We start from the raw sequence: 20,716 nt of genomic DNA on the forward strand, positions 1-20,716 counted from the left end.
ATACAAAGAATTAGCAGGGTATGGTGGCGCATACCTGTAATGCCAGCTACTTGGGAGGCTGAGGCAGGAGAATCGCTTGAACCTAGGAGACAGAGGTTGCAGTGCACCAAGATTGCACCATTGTACTCCAGCCTGGGTGACAAGAGGGAAACTCTGTCTCAAAAAAAAAAAAAAAAAAAAAAAAAAAATTGCTCTAAACCTAAAACTGCTTTAAGAAAATAAAGCCTTAAGGAAAAATAAAACAACAAGAAGAAAACTGTGTATACATCATGGCCTGATGTCCCACAAAGTCTGGGAATGGCTTTAATATCCATCTCAATGTGGCTCCAATGAGTCCTGCCAACTGATTAGGCTTCCTAACCTCAAAAATATGGGAGAAGACAATTAGTCAGTTTAAACTGACTTCCTGTGGGTAACTGGGCCTTCCACACCATGCAATCTAGTAATTCTGACTACCATCATTCGAGCACTTACCATGCTCTTCAGGCGCATAGTGCCATGCACTTATTTGACCTTTATAAAACAATGAGACATGGTATAAATCCCTACTTTACAGGGAACTAAATGAGGTCCAAACACAAGATCCAAGGTCAAATGCTGTTAAAGCCCAGACTATACAGCCCAGATCTATCTAGCTCCAAGCCTGTGCCAGTTATTAGCAACCACCTATAAAACCACCTGCCTGGAGAAGTGGGGTCATAAAGCTTCCTACTAGAGTGGTATCTCTCCTCTGCATGAACCCCAGGAGGTGGGCAGGCCCCTTTAGCTAGATGACAGATAGCATATCAAATAAAAGCTAAAACAAAATTCCTCTCTGCTGCTCAGCCAGAATCACAGAAAGCTGGGAAGATACCCAAATTTATCCTTAAACCGAGTTGTGGACCCCAGGACCACACATTCCCTGATGCATAAAGATTCAAAGCTTCAGAATGGCATCAAGCCCCCAGTGAGTGCTGGCTCTAACCTATCTTCACTCTGGTTCCTGCCTCTCTCCTGTGGCCGGTGCTATTGTCCCCAGACTCCACTTTCCAGCTCTGAGTACACACTAGATGTTTGCTCACCAGATGGTGCAGAGGAAATGCTCCTCCTGCCTGCTCAGTGTATGTGACTCCTGCCCATTTTTCCATACTCAACAGCAGGATCCCCTCCCCCAACCCCCAAGTGGCTCCACACTGCCCAGGTGGAATGAACTGACCCACTTTAGAGCCGTAGCAGCACTGTTCATGTACACACTTTCCTCAGGGCCCTTACCCCTGTCCTCCTTACATTACCAATTATCAGTATACACGGTCATTCCCTAGAGGGTTAGCTCCTAATGTACCCCTGTATTCTCCTACAATGCTGACCACAACTACCACCACCACTAGATATACAGTCCACCTGATGAATGCTTATGATATGATATGGCTGCCATTCTACACACGTTTTGTTTAATCCACATATTAGTTTCATTTTACTGATGAAGAAACTGAGGTCTGGCACGACCCAGCCTTCACTGGCACTACAGCAGAGTAGACATCAGCACAGAGTCTGGAACCAGAACACATGTGTTTGAATCTCAGCTCTACCACATGCCAGCTGGGAAATCCTGGGTAAGTTATTTAGCCCATCTGTGCCTCAATTTCCTCATCCGTAAAACAATGATCGTAAAATGTGCTCCATAGTATTTTGGTCAGCATTAAAAGAGTTAATGTATGTGAAGGCACTCAGCACAGTGTCTGGACATAGCAGGAACTAAACAACTGCTTGCTACTGTTATCATCACTGTCTCCAATCTTGTCTTCCATTATGCCTCAAGTCCATATTTTTATGTCCTCAAATATACCAACTACTTCCCACCTTTGTCCAAGCTGATTCTTCAGCCTTGACTGCTCTCTGCACGCCAGTTCCTCACCATTCTTTGGGTCTGCTTATGTGCTCACCTCTGACGGGTGTTCCCTGACAACCCTATTAAGAAAGAGCTCTGTCTCTCTGGCCCGGTCTCCCGTGTCCCTTCTCACTACCCTCCAGCTCCTATTAATTTTAGCACATCCTTGTTTCTTTTCCTCAGGTCACTTGTGACAGCCTAGAATTGTTATGTGTTGATCCATGTATTTGTTTTGTGTCCACATCCTCACTAGAGATGAGGGAAAGAACTGCATCTGTCTTCCTTTTTTTTATCTTCATCCAGCCAAGGGCAATGCTCAATAAATATTTGTTGAATAAGTGGGCAAATGAACAAATAAATGAGGCTCAGAAAGCTTAATAATTTGCCAAACATTACACAGACAGTCAACAGAAAAGACAAATTTCAAACCCAGATTTGACTCCAAAGATGGTGCTCTTTGTAGCTTGGTACCCTGTCTCCTTTTACACTACAGGTACTTAAGAAGGAGCTGCTGAATTAATAAACGAATGAACTATAGAATCCTTAAGGTAACAGGTCGCTGATGGTCACGCTGCTACGGGGACAGCAGGAACTAAACACCCTGCAAAGTGCCATTCTCTCTATTTGGTCAACGCCATGTATCAATCAACTCAAATGTCTATTAAGCAGCCACAATGAACACACCTGTGTAATGCAAAAGAATAAAAAGCCACTGTAATTGGCTGGAAGATAGCAGGTAGAATCAGGACTACAGCACATGGTTGGGCAGGTTGGGCACTGCCAAGAATGCCCAACTGAGGTAAGAAAGTGATGGCTGAAATCCAACCTGCCTTTTACTAGCCAGGCCACACTCTCTGGTGCAGGGCTACCCCACTCAGACAAGGTACTGTTTTCCAGTTTTCACAAAGACAACATATAGACTGGCAGCAGTCCTACGGAGGGTCAGTCTTATTGCTTAAGGCTGGGTCTCTCATACTGTGGGAGTCAAATGGCACAAAAGGCACTATAAAGAACACAATGTCCCTCCCAACCTGCCAGTGCCCCTGAAGCAGCCACTTGCGGTGAAAGTGTTCAATGCCATGAGATACTTATGATAATACAAAAATAGGGAGGGATAGCTGGTTCCCTCACTGCCACCTTTTAACTCAGACTAGTCTATCATATTGGCCTTGTCAGAGTAGAGAAGCCTGAAAGTTGGGACCTGTATAGATTAAGTTTCCATGCAATAAAAGGTGATGAGAAAGATTCCAGAACAAAGAACACTACCAGAAAAAGTAGGCTCAGGCTGGGGACCCCAAAATCACGCATTTCCCTGTCTCCCTGAAGCCAACTCTCACTGCACCTAGTAGATATACAAGAGTGCATTCATGTGCATACACACATGGACACACAAAACTAAAGGAAAGATGTCACTTGACTGCACAGCTTCCTGCCCGCTCCAGAAGTCCTAACTGCTCAGCAGACAAAAACAGCTTAGAGGAGCATGTGAAAGATTTGGATTTTCAAGCTATGTTCTGAGCAACCAAAAGGTTGAGTGCTATAAAACTCTGCAAAAAAATTTATTCAATTTTGTTTTTAAGATAATATATTAACGATTTTAGAGATTATAATAAACTTCTACAGATTCAAATGTTATTGGAAATTTTAGTCCACTGATGATGACAAATGTGTTCACATTATCTTTCTGTAGACCTCAGAATAAAGCTGCCCTTGCCAATTCTAAGCTTATATTAGTATCTTATAAATATATCACTGATTCTGAAGGAAACTGGAACTCTCTTTTTAAAAATTCAGGCCTGTACTTGTCTGGTGCCTTAAAATTGTTCAAGCAAGTATACTGCTATAGCACACCTGCAGTATGTTCAGTTAAATGCCAGGTAAATCTCAGGCACATCTGCTGGCTCATGCTCTTATCACATGGGAATAGTCAGTTATACAAAAACAAATGAATTCATAACAGGCTGCATTGTAATAAAAAGAGTGAGCACACATTATCATCTGTCTTGCAGATTGTAATAAAGAATGAAAGTATTTGTTAAACAGTGTGATTCTCCTTGGAGACCAAAGTTCCCCCTATTCATCTTTCAGGCTTCTGGATCAATTTAATTAAAGAGTATCCTGAAATTGCAAGGTATTAGTAAACTATTTTTATCTACACTTACTTATCCATGCAAATCAGACTTTTCTATACTGCAAACGAAATTAAAACCAGATGGAACCTGGATAATGAAACTGGCATTTGACTGGGGACTGCCACTCAGAACCCAAGTTAAAATTCAGTGCTCACTAAAGCAGCTTCATTGTTCTCTTGACTTCACCATAAGTAAATGGATGATTCTTGTAAGTTATGATACCTACAAGTCTAAACTTACAAAATTAATTTCTTGTAAGTCCATTTATGGTAAGTAAATGGATGATTCTTATAAGTTATGATGCCTACAAGTCTGAACTTATAAAATTAATCTCTTGCAAAAAGAACAAAGCTGGAGGCATCACGCTACCTGACTTCAAACTATCCTACAAGGCTAGAGTAACCAAAACAGCATGGTACTGGTACCAAAACAGACATATAGACCAGTGAAACAGAACAAAGGCCTCAGAAATAACACCACACATCTACAACCATCTGATCTTTGACAAACCTGACCAAAACAAGCAATGGGGAATCTATTTAATAAATGGTGTTGGGAAAACTGACTAGCCATATGCAGAAAACCCCTTCCTTACACCTTATACAAAAATTAACTCAAAATGGATTAAAGACTTAAACGTAAGACCTAAAACCATAATCAGGACATAGGCATGGGTAAAGACTTCATGACTAAAACACCAAAAGCAATGGCAACAAAAGCCAAAATTGACAAACGGGATCTAATTAAACTAAAGAGCTTGTGCACAGCAAAAGAAACTATCATCAGAGTGAACAGGCAACCTACAGAATAGGAGAAAAATTTTGCAATCTATCCATCTAACAAAGGGCTAATATCCAGAATCTACAAAGAACTTAAACAAATTTACAAGAAAAAAAACAACCCCATCAAACGGGGAGAAGGATACGAACAGACACTTCTCAAAAGAAGACATTTATGTGGCCAACAAACATAGGGAAAAAAACTCATCGTCACTGGTCATTAGAGAAACACAAATCAAAACCACAATGAGATACCATCTTATGCAAGTCAGAATGGCGATCATTAAAAAGTCAGGAAACAACAGATGCTAGAGAGGATGTGAGAAATAGGAACGCTTTACACTGCTGGTGGGAGCGTAAATTAGTTCAACCATTATGGAAGACAGTGTGGCAATTCCTCAAGGATCTGGAACCAGAAATACCATTTGACCCAGCAATCCCATGACTGGGTATATGCCCCAATGATTATAAATCATTCTACTATAAAGACACATGCAAACATATGTTTACTGCAGCACTGTTCACAATAACAAATACTTGGATCCAACCCAAATGCCCATCAATGATAGACTGGATAAAGAAAATGTAGCACATATACACCATGGAATACTATGCAGCCATAAAAAAGGATGAGTTCATGTCTTTTGCAGGGACATGGATGAAGCTGGAAACCATCATTCTCAGCAAACTAACACAGGAACCAAAGACCAAACACTGCATGTTCTCACTCGTAAGTGGGAGTTGAAAAATGAGAACACATGGACACAGGGAGGAGAACATCACACACTGGGGCCTGTCAGGGAGTTGGGGGATAGGGGAGGGATAGCATTAGGAGAAATAACTAATGTAGATGACAGGTTGATGGGTGCAGCAAACCACCATGGCACACGTATACCTATGTAACAAACCTTCACATTCTGCACATGTATCCCAGAACTTAAAGCATAATAAATAAACAAACAAACAAACAAACAAACTCTGTAGTACACTGAGATTCCATGTGGGACTTGATATGAAATAGGGTTCCTCAGTTTTCAAAGAGTCAAAACCACCATGCTGGATTCCCTCAAAGACCTCTTCATGTTCTAATATTCAGAGGAAGCAAATTCTAAGTACACTTGGATTACCTGCTCATCCTTGTTCAACTGCACTCCACACAGTCTACAACTCCCATAAGACAGGAGGGCCATTCCCATCAAAAGTAAGGTTTCATCTACCATGGGCAGGTGGTAGCTGTCCACGCTGCGTGCCAGTCATCCAAGTCCCCACCACCCCTGGCAATAGGGTGAAAACTTCAGCCCTCCCCAACCGCGGCAGCCGGACACCCAGCATTTGGCACAAGGCTGACTGGTTGTGCTTACCACGCTCTGGAGATATCACCTCTAGGAGCTCAGACCAGCATTCAGAGGCCTAAACCTTCGGGGTAAAGGAGGCAATCCTTTTGTGTACAGGCTACTCCCTCTCTCCTACTCTCCCATCTCTGCCTATCAAAACTCTGTTATTTAATGGTAAATTGTTACAAAATTACAAACTATCGGGAGGCACTCTGGTAAGTGAATAAAAAGAGCCAAAAAATAGGAACCCATGTGACTCTCAGAAATGTATCCTAAGAATACATAATGTGGCCGGGCGCGGTGGCTCAAGCCTGTAATCCCAGCACTTTGGGAGGCCGAGACGGGCGGATCACGAGGTCACAAGATCAAGACCATCCTAGCTAACATGGTGAAACCCCGTCTCTACTAAAAAAATACAAAAAACTAGCCGGGCGAGGTGGCGGGCACCTGTAGTCCCAGCTACTCGGGAGGCTGAAGCAGGAGAATGGCGTGAACCCAGGAGGCGGAGCTTGCAGTGAGCTGAGATCTGGCCACTGCACTCCAGCTCAGGCGACAGAGCAAGACTCCGTCTCAAAAAAAAAAAAAAAAAAGAAAAATAATACATAATGTACACACACAGAGATCTAGCTATACAGCTATTAATCCAAGTGTTGTTCATAACAGCAAAAAACTGAAAAAAACCTAAATGTATTTTTTAAATGGATATTGTCTCTAAAAAAGGAGGTGGGGTAACAGCCAATCAACAAAGTGCCCACAATATCTTTAACAACAATAATAGCTATATGTTAGACTACTTACCGTATAACTGGATCCTCTAATAAGGTTCTTTACATCTCATTTAATGGTCACACCAACGCTGTGAGGTAGACATCATGGCACTTTAGAAATAAGAAATCTGGGCCAGGCGTGGTGGCTCATGCCTGTAATCCCAGAACTTTGGGGGGCTGAGGTGGAGGCATCACGAAGTCAGGAGATTTGAGACCAGCCTGCCCAACATGGTGAAACCCCATCTTTACTAAAAATACAAAAATTACATGGGTGTGGTAGCGCATGCCTGTAATCCCAGCTACTTGGGAGGTTGAGGCAGAAGAATCACTTGAACCAGGGAGTCGGAGGTTGCAGTGAACCGAGATTGCACCACTGTACAACAGCCTGGCGACAGAGCGAGACTCTGTCTCAAAATAAATAAATAAATAAGAAATTTGAGATTCACAAAAGTAGTAATTAACCAAAGGTAATCTAGCTAATAAGTGTCAAGGTTGGGTTCAAACCTAACTCACTCACCCACTCTTGCATCCAACAAACATTTATTAAGCATTTACTGCGTCAGCATGATGTACATCATGCTGGGGCTTTCTTTTAATTTTCATTTTGAAATAATTTTAGGTTTACACAAGACCTGCAAAGATAGCACAGAGAATTCCCACATACCTTCACTCAGCTACTCCTAACACTAATGCTATGGTTCTTTTTTTTAAATTGATAAACTGCAATAATCATTCATTTCACCATCAAATAATCGAGAGGGCACTAGGTAGTTCCGGCTGGCACCCGCCTCTGCCTGGGACTGCCCACAATCTCTGTTCCCCACTGACATCTGACTCTGCACTGCCCTCCCAACGCCACCATCCCAAAGGTCAGACAAGGGAATTAAGAAAATTACCACGAATCAAAGGTTTTTTCTCCCAGTAAGAATTAAGCCACTGCTAATGGGAAGTAAAGCCATGGAAAGAATTATACTTTTAAAACAAGTACGGAACCTCTGAGAAATCTCAAATAGGAAAGAACAGTAATAATGAGAAAAAATAATAAATACAATTAAACACTACACCAGCGTTAGTTATATGTGCCAGGCATCATGCCAAACGCTTTATATTCATTGAATCCTGAACATCTCATAAGGTGGATACCACTGTTATCGCCATTTACAGATGAGCAAAACAAGGTACAAAGAAGTTAAGTTTTACTCAAAGTTCCACAGCTCATAAAAACACTTCCCTTTCCAGGGAAGAAAAGAGAACACAAGGCTCCCACCCCTCTGTTTTGAACTTCGAAGCTATTTTTAACAACAATGGCCACAATCCAGACATCAGATGTGACCAATCTCCAGCTCAGCGAAACTATTCATGAGTGCAGCATTTTTCAGCCCTTGAGTAGTCTCTGCCTAAGTGACGTATCCCTCTGTTATACATGTTTCCAAGCAAGTGGCGAAATTTCGGAGGGACTTGCACAACACTGCCAAAAAGCAGGATTCCAAAAGGCCTTTCACACTTGTTTTCACAATGCCCCAAGACTACCTGCCTCTCGTCTGCACCGCCCTCTCAGCAATCTCTGCAATGGGCTGATGCCTGCTCCTCAACGGAAATTATTCAAAGAATACATTAGATGCCCTTCTCATGCTGTACTACACTGACTGTCTCTACAAAATTGTGGTGCCAGAATTCACTTCAAAGGATCTGCATGTCTCTGACTACATGGCAAAGATGTAGGGTATAAAAAGGGAATCGTCTATTTCTGGCACCACAAAATGCAATCTATTTGCCTCACCAAGCACGCTGCTGCTCTAAAGAAAGTTTTTGCTTTCAAAGAATCCTGGGTTTGCCTTTAAATTCACATTGTTTCATACTGAAGTGACTAACTTTGAATCATTCAAAATCGCTGTGGCCTTAGAATTTTCAGGCACTACAGAATATACTATATAAATATGAGCATTCTCAAGCAATACACACTAAAAGACGTAGAGCCAATGGCCCAACCCATGTCCACCTCTGGAATTTGGGAGCTGACAGAAAGTGACCCAGAACCACTAGAAGCACAAAGTAGAAGGAAAGATAAATGCTGGCCAAAACGCAGGAAGGGACAGGGTATCTTAGGAAGCTGGAAAACATGGAGAGAGGTAAAAGGACCACAAGCAGCCCCTGTTCCCGGTCACCAATTGGGATCAGTGGAGGAGAGTTTCAGTGGGATCCCAGGAGACATCTCTCAAATGACCTCCAGCTCCAGTCCTGGGAAACTTGCTCAACAAATGATGCAATAAATAACACAAAGGAACAACATATGAAGCTGCTTTTTATTTTTAAGGCTGTAAGAACCTCTTGTCATAGCTCTGAGAAGGGGAGACAGAAGGCTGGAGGCAGCCACACAAAGGAACCAGGCAGTAAAGAGCAGGGTCCGTTTCCTAAGGGGGAGACCTGGCATGACTGCGAGCAGAGGTTGTAGTGACTCAGCAGGATGAATCCACAAAGCAGTAAAGAAAAACAATAGTGAAGGGAGAGCTTGACAGCCATTACGAAATGAGAGGCGTGAGAAGCTCGGGTTGTGGACCCACAAGAGTGCCCCCTCAACCTTGACTGTTCCCAAGGCTCTGTCCACCTGTGTTCTTTGAAAACCTTCCAGTAGATTACTGGACCTACAGAGTTCTGGTTCATCCTCTCAAAGTCCAGGTCAGATGCCTCACCTTTCCAGTGAAGTCCTGTGGACTCCAAATGTAGTCACGGTCTCTTCTCTGTGCCGCCACAGTACTTCGTTAAACACATTAATTACAACCTTAGCTTACATTGTATTGTAAATGTCACCTACCAGACTACCCTGGCGGCTGTGATTATATTTTACTCATTTGTATTTCTCACAGTCAGTGCCTAGAACATAGTCGGTGCTCATCAGATGAATGAATGTCCACTAGTAGGACCCTCTAGTGTTCCTAAGGCCACAGCACTTTTCAGGAAGATTCATGATCAACTTATAAAACCAATTTACTTGAGGACCAATCTATTTCTAGCTGTGGGGATATGCACCACTACTCTCCCTGCTCCCTCTGAAATAGGAACGAGGAAGCTTCTCCCTTGATTCCATTCTAGCCATGGGAACATTCCATTTATTGTGCCATACATGGTGCACAATAAATCCAGGAATGCTAGAGTGCAACCTGACAGGATCCAGTAGGAACATCTTAGAAAAGACCTGTGTGTATCTCAACACCTAGGACAGCTGCCCCAGAAACAGACGGTCTAGGGACACACCCTTGCCCCTCCCCATTTCACAAACTCATGGCTAGAATGGAATCTAGAACAAGAATGCAGATGCATCGGACATCCTTGGGGATGACCTTGCCAAACAAATTAAACTACTTCCAATCTCACATCCACCAGATCAAAACCTAAACTAGGATCAAAATCACTCATTCATACTGGGAGGGTATTAAAATAAATATTTCTGACCCTTTCCCTCCTCCACCCATCAGATGATGAAACAAGAAAGACCAATCATAATTCTTTTTTTTTTTTTTTTGAGACAGAGTTTCGCTCTTGTTGCCCAGGCTGGAGTGCAATGGCATGATCTCGGCTAACTGCAACCTCCGCCTCCCAGGTTCAAGTAATTCTCCTGCCTCAGCCTCCTGAGTAGCTGGGATTACAGGTGCGTGCCACCACGCCCAGCTAATTTTCTTATTTTTTAGTAGAGATGGGGTTTCCCCATGTTGGTCAGGCTGGTCTCGAACTCCTGACCTCATGATCCGCCTGCCTCAGCCTCCCAAAGTGCTGAGGTTACAGGTGTGAGCCACCACGCCCAGCCCATAATTCATTTTTAAACCAACTCTCCAACAACCTGTCCTCTTTCCTCCTACTCAGACTGAATGAGAAGTCTAGTCTTGGCAGTCCCTTGATGTTTATCCAGCCTTTCCGGCTGTGACAGAATACTTGATGCGCTACCACAGAATTGCTTGCAACGCTGAGGGGTCATCTCTAATGCTAAGAGAGAAGAAGAGGGAAAGTCCCTGGAGAGCCACCATATTGAGTCTTCACAATTTCATCTAGTGGACTGTGGAGCCATAAATGGTGTACAATAAATCCAGGAATGCTAGAGTGCAACCTGACAGGATCCAGTAGGAACATCTTAGAAAAGACCTGTGTGTATCTCAACACCTAGGACAGCTGCCCCAGAAACAGACGGTCCAGGGACACACCCTTGCCCCTCCCCATTTCACAAAGTTCCCATGGGGTCTTGTCTCCTAGTCTCTAGCCTTACTCCAGTGTCAATATGGGATCCAGCAGGAAGAGGCCAATGTGCAATTACCAAATAACACTCCCTCATTGACTGAGTTGCCTATTCTCCTTCCAGGCTCAAGATCAGAGATTAAGCAACAGAGGAGAGGTAGGAGTTTATCAGAGAATCGGAATTTCAAGGTTGGAATGGACTCTACAAAACATTTACCCTTCTCCTCCATGGCAATAACTATCCATACTTTCATTATTAGGCCTGATAAACCTCTACATTTACCCTCAGCTCCACAGGCCCATGGATGGTCTTTAAGAGTATTTGGTATTTAAGATAAGAATACAAATTTGACACAGTGCACCCTCCAATGCAAAGTAGGAATTGGTGGGCACCCTGAAAGAAGTATCCTTGTTAAACCTCTAAGACTGGACCTACAGAGTTCTGGTTCATCCTCTCAAAGTCCAGGTCAGATGCCTCACCTTTCCAGTGAAGTCCTGTGGACTCCAAATGTAGTCACTCTCTTCTCTGTGCCGCTACAGTACTTCGTTAAACACATTAATTACAACCTTAGCTTACATTGTATTATAAATGTCACCCACCAGACTATCCTGGTGGCTGTGATTATATTTTACTCATCTGTATTTCTCACAGTCAGTGCCTAGAACATAGTCGGTGCTCATCAGATGAATGAATGTCCACTAGTAGGACCCTCTAGTGTTCCTAAGGCCACAGCACTTTTCAGGAAGATTCATGATCAACTTATAAAACCAATTTACTTGAGGACCAATCTATCTCTAGCTGTATTTCTCTTGTATTGTGGAAGAATTAATTCATTCTTGGGGAAATCCAGTTATTTCTTCCATGAATACAAAGACAGGTACCTTATGTCACTCACCCATCACCTGTCTAGACACCCAGGACTTTCACAAGTATGACTGGAGAGGTGAGGTCAAACACAAGAGCTGAGAAACAGCGCAGCCCTGTGACCAGCAGCCAGGGTGCGAGCCCAGCTCTACCACTCACTAGCTCTGTGATCCTAAAAAGCAGGAAAACACTAGGATCTACCTATCTCATTTGCTTGTAAAAAGATTAAGTTAGTTAATCTACTTAGAATACCATAAGTGCTATATTTCTTCCATAAATCAAGAGGCTGAGCCAACGTTTCTTTGAAACATGCTATCCCACGTTTGTGAGAATTTCCAGTGTGATAGCAGAAAACAGTAGGTTGCACCATATGAAACTGCCAACATTTGACCATTTTTATGTACAAAAATGGTAATTTTATATGAATAAATCAAATATATATGAAAAAGAATACAACGCAGCACATTTTAAATCATCCTAAATGTTTAAAGCTTAGGTCTTTTACAGAAAATATTTCAAATGACTGTTTCAAAAAAAAAAAAAAAAGGACCAACTGTCTGTATGGGGCTAATCCTCCCCACCCCACCCCCAGTTTGGTCTACAGGACCTCATATAGACTGAGCAACTTTGGCTATTTGGGTAGCTGCTCCACTGCCAAGATGGATCCCAGCCACCACCTGTTACTTTGACAACTCTAGTTTCAGGGCTACCAGGACCATTTGCAAAACTTACACCCACAGAAAACTCAAAGGTTCCAGAGGCACAAGCCCCAACCCCCAGAGAGCGCCACAGCATTCTTCTCCTTCTAGTAGTAATTTGGCTTCCAAGAAAATCATCTCATGCTCAGGCCACAGTCAGAGTCCTGACCAGCACCATAGAAATTTCAGCCATTATTCTAGTTGTATGGAGTCATTCAAAATATTAGTTCCGGGCCGGGCATGGTGGCTCAAGCCTGTAATCCCAGCACTTTGGGAGGCCGAGACTGGCGGATCACGAGGTCAGGAGATCGAGACCATCCTGGCTAACACAGTGAAACCCCGTCTCTACTAAAAAATACAAAAAACTAGCCGGGCGAGGTGGTGGGCGCCTGTAGTCCCAGCTACTCGGGAGGCTGAGGCAGGAGAATGGCGTAAACCCGGGAGGCGGAGCTTGCAGTGAGCTGAGATCCGGCCACTGCACTCCAGCCTGGGCGACAGAGTAAGACTCCGTCTCAAAAAAAAAAAAAAAAAAAAAAAAGAACAAAATATTAGTTCCGAAAGAAGTTTCAGAGGCCCAATGCCGAATATCTTTTACCTTTGCTAATTTTTCCATAAATTGAAAGCCTTTCTAGAAAGAAAGGAGCATATCACTGTTAAAGTTCAATTATACAACACAGACCCTCTCTGGGTTATATTTGTAACTTCCTGTCCATGTATAATTATTTCAAAATAAAGTGTCTAAATAGGCTTTAGTGGAACATTGATTAGTAACTGAAAACCAAAGCAGACTTAGTTGATCACAGAATGACAGAAAAAAAAAAAAAAAACCTGGAAAATGTTGACCTCATTATTTCAGTTTTTCAGACATATCCTTAAAGCTGGGTCAAACTGATCCATCTACAATTCAACTGAACATTTGTTATTCTACATTGGAACAAGGAAACTCATCCATTGATCACTCCAACATTGTCTGAGATACACTAAATTATTCTCACTGTAAAAGTTTCTTGAACAGAAAATGTCAAAATCTTTTTTTTTTTTCCCCTGAGACGGAGTCTCACTCTGTCGCCCAGGCTGGAGTACAGTGGTGCAATCTCGGCTCACTGAAAGCTCCGCCTCCCGGGTTCACACCATTCTTCTGCCTCAGCCTCCCAAGTAGCTAGGACTACAGGCACCCAGCCACAATGCCTGGCTAATTTTTTATATTTTTTTGTAGAGATGGGGTTTCACTGTGTTAGCCAGGATGGTCTTGATCTCCTGACCTCGTGATCCCCCCACCTCGGCCTCCCAAAGGAGAATGTCAAAATCTTTAATGCTAAGAAAGAATATGATTTCATGGCTGAAAAAAAAAAAGTTATTTTTTTAAAAAGTTCAATTATACTAAGATATAAAAAAATACTCTTTAGTAAAGGACAACTTTGATGAAACCTTTTAGATGTACTGTGTGATTTTATGTCTTCAGTCCACTACAACAGAAAGGTTCTTTTCAATGACTCCCCCAGTAATAATAGGATAGTAGCAGAACCTTTCTGGCCTATAAACTAAGCCTAGTTAGGAAACAATATCCAGAAGCATTTATACTTGTCTGAACTCTTGATTCCATGTTATTACATGAACTAAGTGAAGACCTGAACCAAGATCATCAGACTTCTATTAAGGCACACAGATGATCTGACTGGCTCGGGCTTAATGGTCATGTTTCAGCTTCATTTTATTGCTCCGCTTCCCTTGACACCAGAACTATTTATCTCCTCTACTTCTCAACACTAATAACATTTATAAATTCCAAGAACAGTATTCACTGTAAATCAAACTAGTAAGTAAACTCGTTCTCCAACACCAAACCACACACTTTCATGTTTCTCAACTAAAAGTAGAGTTACAAAAGAAACTGAGAAACACCTCCTCATGAAGTCTCTCTTAATATTTTATGTCTACATAAGGATATGATGTGGGTAGCGGTAGATGGCAGCACCACAGTGTCTCAGGATCTGTTCTCTAGTGCCCCCCCAAAACAGAATCACAGGTCTCTGCCCTCCCCTGGCATTCTTAATATTATAATTAATAGTTAATAATTAAAATACTTAACTAACTAAACTAAACTGAAGATCCATCTAGCATTTTTTTCTTTTCTTTTCTCTTGAGACAGGGTCTCACTTTGTTGTTCAGGCTGGAGTGCAATGGCATGACCATGGCTCACTGCTGCCTTGAACTCCTGGGCTCAAGCAATCTTTTCATAGGACTTGTTGGAGCAACTGTGTTTGGAGAGCTATCTGAAAGACAATAACATTTTTCCCTGAAGACATTCTTGCCCCCAGGGCACACTTTTCTGGCTGCCATCAACCCTGCTGCCTAGATTCAATGAAATGGGGATGTCAAATGATTCTGTGAGCAACAGATCTAGGCATGAATGTATACACATAAGCACAACTCATACCTCTAAGGGTGACCATACAGCTAGGAACAGCAAATGGCAGATTACCACGCATAACACAGGACAAGGGAAGAAGTTCAAACATCTACTCAGCGCCTACTCCAATACATTCACACAAGTTCACAACAGTTTCACAGTTTGCAGAATTTTGGAGTCACTAGTTTGTAGTAAGCGGAGAGCATGGCTTAGTGGTAAAACGCATGAGCTCTGAAGTCAGAAAAGACTTACTCATTTATAAAATAAGGTATTTAATTTCTCCAAATATTGGTTTCTTCATCTTTAAACGGGATAATACCACCTATCACAAAAGGGTCGTTCAAGGATTAAATTAGGTACATACTAGGACCTGGGCACATAGGAGATACATAATTTATAAGATCCTAGTCATGGATATAATTCCTAAATAAGGCTTAAAAAAACTCACAGAAAACCACATGGTTTCATTCTGCACTCTGAAATCCAGCTGGTATTATGCCACTAGTGTACATGTGCTACATAAGTCAATAAAAGTGGGAACCCAGAGACGAAATAAGCGAATAACTACTTAGACTGTATGTCCCCCAACTGGGTGGCTCAATACTATTCCTTCATAAATAAAGACCAGGATGCAAATATACTCGTGTGTTGTAACAGTGCTAAGTTTCACTGTTTTGGAACACACATAAAATATGAGTTCTCCAAAGTAAATGCTGCTGAATTTCATACAAATATTCACGAACATTACATGTTGCCAGGCCTTCTCACTTAGAGCTGTGTATAAAATACAAATAACTAGATGTCAAAAAACCTATAAATCTTATGAGAGCAAGCCCTACACACAGGCATACTGGTAGCTTCAAGGAGAGAAAACGGTGAAGTTGACAGAAAAACAACAGAAAGCACAATAAGAAGTCCAAAACTAGTTAGTGTGGAACAAATACACCATGTGTGTACGTGTGCATGCAAATACATATAACTCAACAGACCTGCAGGGAATCCCTATTGTAAAAGCCATCATTTACAGAAGATCTAGCTTATACCAATTTCAATTTCTTTCTTTTTTTTTTTTTTTTTGAGACAAAGTCTCACTCTGTCGCCCAGGCTGGAGTACAGTGGCACAATCTCCACTCACTGCAACCTCCGCCTCTCAGGTTCAAGCCATTTTTCTGCCTCAGCCTCCCGATTAGCTGGGATTACAGGTGTGCGCCACCACACCTGGCTAATTTTTGTATTTTTAGTAGAGATGGGGTTTCACCATGTTGGCCAGGCTGGTCTCCAACTCTGGGGCTCAAGTGATCCACCCACCTCGGCCTCCCAAAGTGCTGGGGTTACAGGCATAAGCCACTGCACCTGGCCCAACTTCAATTTCTTAAAAAGTGAAGAAAATGAGGTTAAGAGAGGTTTACTGTTTGTAAGCAACAGCGTCAGCAGGTGGTGAATTTAAACCCAGGTCTTTCTACTCCAATTTATGCTAGGCCCCATAAACACGGTGCTCAACACAAATTACACTTGTAACTGAACATGATTAATAAAGAGAAAATAAACTGTATTCAGTCACTTCAGTTCAAGTACAGAAAAAATATATTTTCAGATTTTTTTCATTAAAGTAGTTAAAAGTTTTGGCCAGGCACAGTCAGTCACTCATGCTTGTAATGCCAGCATTTTGGGAGGTCGAGATGGGTGGACCACCTGAGGTCAGGAGTTCAAGACCTGAGCAACACGACAAAACCCCGTCTCTACTAAAAATACACAATTAGCTGGGCGTGGTGGCGCATACCTGTAATTCCAGCTACCTGGGAGGCTGAGGCAGGACAATCACCTGAACATGCAAGGCGAGGGTTGCGGTGAGCCAAGATTGTCCCATTGCACTCCAGCCTGGGCAACAGAGTGAGACTCCATGTCAAAATATAATAATAACAAAAATAAAATAAAGTAGTTGAAGTTTTGTGGTCATTATAAGAATAAATTCTCACCATCTAGAAAACGGTTAACCCAAAATGATTTATTCCTAATGGTTCAAAAGGGCCAAGAATTTATTGTAACTTGCATCCACATCTGGGAAAAAAAAAAATTCATTCCTTAACTCTAGAGAAACACTTTTAAATAAAAAATGTGGCATCATGACTACAAACTCTTTCACTTGGGGCTTTCACTGGGACTTATCCAGTTATTATTCTGACAATAATCGGAAACGAAAAATAAAACAAAGATGATTTATCCTGACCAATCAAATATTTTAGGGACCAAAAAAAATAAGTGAATTAAGTCAACAATTATTTCAAATTTCCCATGGTTAGAATAAAAAGAACCAGCCTCCTTTCAGAGTCCTCTGCTCTGTCAGAGAAACTGGGGATGGAAACGGAGCCTCAGAGCTGTGATGTTACATTCAAACTCCCACAAATGGCCTTAATTTTAAAAATGAAGAAACCAAAGCTCGGTGCATGTCATGACTAAATGCTGGTCTCAAAATCAACTACTATCAGATTTTCAACATGAATCCAGGTACTTGACTCTCTAAGTTTAGTGGAAATGTCTAAATCTAAAGACTAAAGGAAGAGTCTGAGGTCAGGCCAGTATCCCCTGGGACTTTCGGGTGTTCTCTAGGAGAAGCAAGGAAGATTAGGCGGGTGTGGTTTACACTACAGATTCCCAGAGAAAGCCCTACCGACTGGAGCCAAGTCAGCCTGGAGCGACTGTGTCAGCTTGGTTGTTCCTGACAAATACAAGAACGATCCAGAATTAAATAAAATCCATGTCAAGATAAATAATTAAAACAGGCCCATTTTTATTATTTACAATTAGGTCCTATTTGGCTATAGGAAATAACTCAAAAGTCAGTTTTTTTTTCAGTTTTCCTAATTCTTCCAAAAGACAATATCTAATCTTTATTATATCAAGTTTTGACTACGGGACATCTGGAACAGGAACATCTGGGCTCTCCTAATTAGTAGCATTATAAACATTACTTCCCATATAAAGGTTCAGAGTTGACACCTATTACCTCATTAGATGACCATAACACCCTGATTGGTGGTCAGGTGTGATTTCCCAGAAGAAACCAAGTCTAAGAAGAGGTTAGACCACCTCCTCAATGTCTCACTGGCATCAACTGCCTGAAGACAGTCTAGGGCTAGGACCTTGTGACTCTAATGCCCTTTTTATAGTTTTAGTGTAAATTTTCAAATGTGTTTAAAAAAAAAAAAAGCAATTTGTAAAAACATGGATTTCAAGTTGGTGGGGAGATAATAACTTTTTGTGGTAGGACAACTGGATAGTCAGAGAAAATAATAAAATTAGAATCCATCTTACATCATAGACTAAAATAAACATCCTATCATTTCAAATGACAAATATACCAAATATTAAGTTTAAGAGTTGAATATTTGTAGAATTAGAGGCATCAAAAGATCTCTCAAACATGACACCAGAAGCAAAAGCCTTATAAAGAAATGTGTGATAGATTTGAGTTCATGAAAATATAAAACTCCTATAACAAAAGCTCTTAATATATAAGTAAACTTGAGGAAAAATATCTGTACGGTGGCGTGATCTCGGCTCACTACAACCTCCACCTCCAGGGTTCAAGCCATCCTCTGGCCTCAGCCTCCTGAGGAGCTGGGATACTCCTGAGAACAGGTGCCTGCCACCACACCCAGCTAATTTGTGACAGAAAGCTAATATCCTTAACACATGTAGCTTTAATAAATACAAAAGACAAACACACCAATAATAAAATGAGCAAAGGGCTTGACTAGGCAATCCACATCAAAAAAATGAGTTCTTAAACTTGAAAAAAAAAAGTTTAAATGTACCAGTAATTAAATATCTACAGAGTAAAAGATAGATTTATCACTTTTTACGAATAAATTGGAAAATTTTAAAAAATTACTATATCCACAAATTGAGTATGATGACAATGGTACTCTCATTTAGGAATATAAATAATATGTCACTTTTGGAGAGCAACGTGTATATGTCTTTTGACCTAGAAGTTCTAATTCCTGTAGGTTATTGTTTGCTAATTCTAGAAATATATTCTAAGCAAACAATAACATACAAGATTTAGCCAGAAGGATTTTCATCGTAGGGTTGCTGACTAATAAGACAAACATAAATGTTCATCCAGGAACAGAGAACCATGGTGAAGCCATCCAATAGAAATCCACACAAAAACATGTGCATGTGTTGGGGGTGGGGGGATATCATTACTGAAGGATGTTACAATAGTCATGATACACTAGCAAATGGAAAAAAGGTTTATGAAACATTATGCAGTATATAATCACCATTTATGTTGGGGATACACACACATGATTGAGACGATACTCATGAAAACATTAACAATGGTTGTGAGAGTCCGAGTAGTTTTTGTCTTTTCTCTGGATTCTAAATCTTCAATAAATAGGAATAACTTTTATAAAAAGTTGTGAAATTAAAAAAAAAACAAAACAAAAACTTCCAAGGAAGGGAGGCAGCAGCCAATACTGCTTTAATGCACAGAGCAACTGATTCTCCCCCCAGAAGCACTGGGCACCTCAGGCTCACAACACACCCAGTCATTCCATCCTCAGGTCCTGAGATAGGAACAGGAGCACATCAGGATGGGCAGAACCCCTAGTCGCATGTCACACTACAATCTCAAACCCTGGCACCTGCTTGGAAAGCACTCCAACAGTCCACTGGCCCTTAAGGAACCTCCTGCACTTGTCAGTTCTCTCCATGTTAACAACATGGCAGCTCAAAAGAAGGTATACAGCAAGTGGTGAGACGTGTCTGCAATGCACAAAAATATGTAAATCTCAAGGCATGGGAAAAGGTACTAACCCCATGGGGAGCAAATGAGAATATTAATAAAAATTATTAATGCAATTATCTTTTAACCCAGCAATTCCACTTCTGGGAATTTATCTGACCTTCTACATACAAAGTTACACAAATAGCACTATTTATAACAGCAAAAGTGCAGAAGCAAATAAAATGTCCCTTATGTGGGAACTGGTTAAATCAATCATGGTCTATTCACATGAGAAAATACTTGATGTCCTAATAAGGAAAGAGAGGAGGATATCGGGAAAAATGAAAAAAGCAAAGTGTGGAACAGTATACAGTATATATTTACCTTATGTACAATAAAACAAGAATAAGAATATATACTTACATTAATAGGTCCTAGAGATGAAAAGAGCACTTAAGGAAACAGGGAACGAAGTTGATGGACAAACAAAAATGGGAGCAAGCCTTCTCAATTTGTACCCTGTTATACTTGTTTGCTTTCTTTCTTTTTTTTTTTTTTCTGTGACAGAGTCTTGCTCTGTTGCCCAGGCTGGAGTGCAGTGGCATGATCTCGGCTCACTACAACCTCCACCTCCAGGGTTCAAGCCATCCTCTGGCCTCAGCCTCCTGAGTAGCTGGGATACTCCTGAGTACAGGTGCCTGCCACCACACCCAGCTAATTTTTGTATTTTTAGTACGGATAAGGTTTCACCATGTTGGCCAGGCTGGTCTCGAACTCCTGACCTCAAGTGATCCACCTGCCTTGGCCTTCCAAAGTGCTGGGATTACAGGCATGAGCCATGGCACCTGGCCCTGGTTTGCTTTCTGAACCATGTAAATACAGTACCCACGCCAAACAAAATA

At 41.5% G+C, this 20,716-nt stretch overlaps 1 protein-coding gene across 7 annotated transcripts in view; it reads right to left on the reverse strand.

Annotated features, from left to right (window-relative positions):
* Positions 1-20,716, reverse strand: part of JAK1 (Janus kinase 1) — a 237,341-nt gene that overhangs the window by 91,174 nt on the left and 125,451 nt on the right. The window lies entirely within an intron of this gene.

Source organism: Papio anubis, chromosome 1 (assembly GCF_008728515.1).
Source record: "Papio anubis isolate 15944 chromosome 1, Panubis1.0, whole genome shotgun sequence".
NCBI classification, from domain to species: domain Eukaryota; kingdom Metazoa; phylum Chordata; class Mammalia; order Primates; family Cercopithecidae; genus Papio; species Papio anubis.